Genomic DNA, 6,000 nt, shown 5'->3' with positions numbered 1-6,000 from the left:
TCTAGTGGAAGCCTTAGGAAGTGCAAAATGACCCCAAAGACACTGTATACTGGATAGGCAATCACTTGAAAAACTACAAACCTCAGATTTCCACACTTCCTGGTTGGATTTTTCTCAGGTTTTTGCCTGCCATATGAGTTCTGTTATACTCACAGACATCATTCAAACAGTTCTGGAAACTTCAGAGTGTTTTCTATCCAAATCTACTAATAATATGCATATCCTACATTCTGGGCCTGAGTAGCAGGCAGTTTACTACGGGCACGCTTTTCATCCGGACGTCAAAAAACTGCCCCCTATCCCAAAGAAGTTAACTCTCCTCCAAACAAGCTTCAATGCCATACAACACTCCACCCGTGGCCTCCAACTGCTCTTTAAACGCTAGTAGAACTAAATGTATGCTCTTCAACCGATCGCTGCCCGCACCCGCCCGTCCAGCATAACTACTCTGGACGGTTCTGACTTAGAATATGTGGACAACTATAAATACCTAGGTGTCTGGCTAGACTGTAAACTCTCCTTCCAGGCTAATATTAAGCATTTCCAATCCAAAATGTAATCTATAATCGGCTTCCTATTTCACAACAAAGCCTCCTTCACTCACGCTGCCAAACATACCCTCGTAAAGCTGACTATCCTACCGATCCTTGACTTCGGCGATGTCATTTTCAAAATAGCCTCCAACACTCTACTCAGCAAACTGGATGCAGTCTATCACATTGCCATCCGTTTTGTCACCAAAGCCCCATATACCACCCACCACTGCGACCTGTATGCTCTCGTCGGCTGGCCCTCGCTACATATTCGTCACCAAATCCACTGGCTCCAGGTCATCTATAAGTCTTTGCTAGGTAAAGCTCCGCCTTAACTCAGCTCACTGGTCACCATAGCAACAGCCACCCATAGCACACGCTCCAGGAGGTATATCTCACTGGTCATCCCCAAAGCCAACACCTACTTTGGCCGCATTTCCTTCCAGTTCTCTGCTGCCAATGACTGGAACGAATTGCAAAAATGTCTGAAGTTGGAGACTTATATCTATCTACCTCATTACCTTTAAGCATCAGCTATCTGAGCAGCTTACCGATTGCTGCAGCTGTACACAGCCCATCTGTAAATTGCCCATCTGTAAATAGCCCATCCAACTGCCTACCTCATCCCCATGTTTTTATATACTTTTTTTGCTCTTTTGTACCCCAGTATCTCTACTTGCACATCATCATCTGCACATCTATCACTCCAGTGTTAATTTGCTAAATTGTAATTACTTTGCTACTATGGCCTATTTATTTCCTTACCTCCTTACTCCATTTGCACAACTGTATATAGATTTTTCTGTTGTGTTATTGACTGTACGTTTGTTTATCCCACTTGTAACTCTGTGTTGTTTGTGTCACACTGCTTTGCTTTATCTTGGCCAGGTCGCAGTTGTAAATGAGAACTTGTTCTCAACTGGCCTACCTGGTTAAATAAATAAATAAAATCTTAACTTTATTGACAACACCCAAATGGATACTGTCATTAACGCAGTTCTTCAATAATTACACATAATTCTTAATGCTTTAGCAAACATTATATTAAACAGGACATTCAAATATCCTTACAATTATAATCCAAAGTAGTGTGAAATGTACTCATAAGCAACCTGGAAATGGAGGTTACTCCCCTGAGTTTTCCCCCATTCACATTCAGAATACATTGTGAAAATCTAAAATCTTTGCTCACCATTTTTGCTCCAGGCAGATATACTACATCCATAACTATCGCTTTCCTCATTAGCAGGGAGGAGTTTCTGCAATCAAATTGCCCTCGTGCCACAATTTTAGCAAATACAGAAAGGGGCCTATATTGGAGACCAAAAGTCGTCTGGCACACTGCTTAGTGTTTCAACAACATGAATAACTTATTTCTAGCCTACAATCATCGATGTTACTACTAATGTGAAAACAAGACAAAATATGACTATTCTTGCTCATTTTAAGGCAAATTTCAAATAATTTTAACATTCATTACAGACGACAATTGTTGTCCAACATCATGGCTCCGCTGTTGGCATCACCTTTTACAGTGGATTACCGCTGTTGTGGGCCTTTATATCATCTGTCTGACTTTGTTGTTCACACAGGAGAGATATGGGACTATCGTGGATCCTCTGGGGAGCCTCAACAACCTCATGATGCTGAAGAGGCAGAGAAGAGTCTCTCCACATTAGAACACCTCAAGAAACACCTGCAGAGATCCACAGGGAAGAGAACTCACTGCTGCTCTGACTGTGGGAAGAGATTCACCTCCCCATCAGGCATTAAAATTCATCACAGAACACACACAGGAGAGAAATCTTATAGCTGTGGTCAATGTGGGAAGAGTTTTGGTCTATCTGGAGAGCTGACAGTGCACCAGAGAATACACACAGGAGAGAAATCTTATAGCTGTACTCAATGTTGGAAGTGTTTTGGTCAATCTGGAGGGCTGACAGTGCACCAGAGAACACACACAGGAGAGAAACCTTATATCTGTGGTCAATGTGGGAAGACTTTTGCTGCATCTTGCAGTCTGACTCTACACCAGAGAACACACACAGGAGAGAAACCTTAAAGGTGTGATCAATGTGGGAAGAGTTTTGGTCAATCTTGCCATCTGACTCAACACCAGACAACACACACTGGAGAGAAATCGTATAACTGTGATCAATGTTGGAAGAGATACTCTGATAAAAGATCTCTGATTAAACATCAGAAAATTCATGAAGGAGTTGTTCCATGATAACATTGTAGTAGGAGTATTTTAATGATGTCACAATGTAGAACCCTAAACGTTTGTCCCCTGTTCTATTGATTTCAGCATGATATGGATATTAGCCTCAGGGGGGAAATCCAGGCTCTGAAATGGAAGAGTTACTATTTATGAGATTTAACAAAAAGTGACTAACAAAAAAAGAGTTGTGTTATACTTACCATGTTGGTGACCCACTTGAATCAAAATGCAACACTTCAAAATGTATCTGGCTGTTTTCTACAAGTTGTCCTCTAACCAGTGATATACACATTATTCCCAGATTCCGTGTGGTTTTTGAGCTGTTAGTTTTAACAGGACGTGCAACCTCATCTCCCTCCTCTCGCACAATTGATTTCAACATGATATCGATGAGTGATGACAAATAAGTGTTGCGTTCCTTTGTTTAGCGACCCCTAAATTGAAATGCATCACTCCAAAATGTAGTTGACTGTCTTCTGCAGGTTGTCCTCTAACCAGTGAGGTAAAATATATCTCCCATTTCCATATGTTTATTTTTTAGTTGTGTTAGTTTCAACATCACGTACAACCTGATTTCCCCCCTAATCGATATCAGTGATTTATTGCTAAACTGTTTCTGCATTTGGACTATTGATTTGGACACGTTTAAACTGTGACATTGGGGGATATCTCACCTAGCAAAATGTCGTTGAAAATAAGACTTTGCCCGACATACAATATAAGTTTGGTTTTAGTTGAAAGTGAAAGTTGAAAAGAAAACAATTTAATTTCAACATACTTACAGCCTAAACACATAGTCGCAGTACAATAATCAATTATATGAACAATCCTACATCACTCCACTATTTATTTACAACATTCATGTGCTAAATGTCTTTATTCCACTACTGAAGTAGCAGGTCTGAAATCACCTCATTTTTCAAACATCCAGCCTGACAAAATATACATTTTATGCCTCACCATTTAGTGAATTTTTGCCAATACATATTAACAAAGGGGTGTACATTTGGTTTTTATATTTCATGTTTAATATTCATGTAAGATTTAGTAATCATAATTATTTATGCAACCAACTGACAATCTTTGGGTACAATTATATTGACATTGTTGACCTGCTTTTAGAATATCAGGGTTCATTCTCAGATGTGCCAAACCAAATGTACTAGAGCATGACATTGGGGACTGGGCCCCGATCCAACAACATGCCTATTGAGTGAACCCTGAAAAGAGAGAGAAGCTCCACAGTGAGGTGGAAAGTTACTACGGATATTGCAGGAGTTTCCTCTTGAAATCAGACATGTCCGTGTTAAGGACAACTTGGTTGCTGATTGTCTCAAGGGTGGGCAGTCAAAAATATGTGTTTTGTGTTTAGCCAGTGCGTTACCATGGATCACAATTTATTTGGGAGCTAAAAGACACCCACCATGAGACCCACTAAATCTGCCCAAGAAGAGGAAAACAAAAGGAAAACCCACACCAAACTTAAAGACAGGAAGTAAACCAAAAAGGTGGAGCAACTAAAGGTGTTGACTCTCCACATGTATCAAGACAACTGGAGCACTGGGCCAGACACTCTTAAATAGAACCTGGACCAGCTCAGGTGAAACACCTTCCCACTAACGAGATGGACAAGCCAGCACAGGTGTAACACATACTGACTAACGAGGTGACACCAATCAGTGCGTCCTACGTGCTAACGAGCTAGACGTGCTAACCAGCTAGACGTGCTAACGAGCTAGACGTGCTAACGAGCTAGACGGGCTGACGAGCTAGACGGGCTAACGAGCTAGACGTGCTAACGAGCTAGACGGGCTAACGAGCTAGACGTGTCAGCATTTAAAAACAAGAAAAACACATTTCTAAATAATATATATATACAATCGAAATATTTTTGATCCTTATCCTTTTTCTTACTATAGAATCCTAAAACTCACTAGCTTCTAGAACTCTCGTCTTCCTAAAACTCACTAGCTTCTAGAACTCTCGTCTTCCTAAAACTCACTAGATTCTAGAACTCTCGTCTTCCTAAAACTCACTAGCTTCTAGAACTCTCGTCTTCCTAAAACTCACTAGCTTCTAGAACACTCGTCTTCCTAAAACTCACTAGCTTCTAGAACTCTCGTCTTCCTAAAACTCACTAGCTTCTAGAACTCTCCTCTTCCTAAATCCCACTAGCTTCTAGAACTCTCGTCCTCTTGGAACGAGCCCAAACAAAACTCATCTCCAATACGGAAAAACGTGCAGTTATAATAAATAAAGATCCATGGCAACACACTGCCTAAACACAAAACACAAATCTTTTTAACTGCCCACCTTGAGACAATCAGCAACCAAGTTGTCCTTACCACAGACATGTCTGATTTCAAGAGGAAACTCCTGCAATATCCATAGTAACTTTCCACCTCACTGCAGAGCTTCTCTCTCTTCTCAGGGTTCACTAGATAGGCATGTTGTTGGATCGGGGCCCAGTCCCCAATGTCATGCTCTAGTACATTTGGTTTGGCACATCTGAGAATGAACCCTGATATTCTAAAAGCAGGATAACAATGTCAATATAATTGTACCCAGAAATTGTCAGTTGGTTGCATAAATAATTATGATTACTAAATCTTACATGAATATTACACATGAAATATAAAAACCAAATGTACACCCCTTTGTTAATATGTATTAGCAATAATTCACTTAATGGCGAGGCATAAAATGTATCTTTGTCAGGCTTAATGTTTGAAATATGAGGTGATTTGAGTCATGCTTCTTCAGTAGTGGAATGTTGTAAATAAATACTGGAGTGATGTAGGATTGCTCATATATTTGATTATTGTACTGTGACTATGTGTTTAGGCTGTAAGTATGTTGAAATTAAATTGTTTTCTTTTCAACTTTCAACTAAAACCAAACTTATATTGAATGTCGGGCATAGTCTTATTTTCAACGACATTTTGCTAGGTGAGATATCCCCAATGTCACAGTTTAAACGTGTCCAAATCAGTAGTACAAATGCAGAAACAGTTTGTGATAAATTGAAAACCTAAACATAAAATGTAATACATACACAAACATCTGTCACAATAATCATATTACTTGTATTATTTAAAACAAGCACCTTATAAAACTGTACAAGCACCAAAAACGCTGTTGTTTTGACAAGTAGCAATAAATCACTAATATCGATTAGGGGGGAAATCAGGTTGTACGTGCTGTTGAAACTAACACAACTAAAAAATAAACATATGGAAATGGAGA

Source organism: Salmo salar, unplaced genomic scaffold (assembly GCF_965601325.2).
Source record: "Salmo salar unplaced genomic scaffold, fSalSal1 ptg000519l, whole genome shotgun sequence".
Lineage (NCBI taxonomy): Eukaryota > Metazoa > Chordata > Actinopteri > Salmoniformes > Salmonidae > Salmo > Salmo salar.
Note: the sequence above shows the minus strand (reverse complement) of the source record.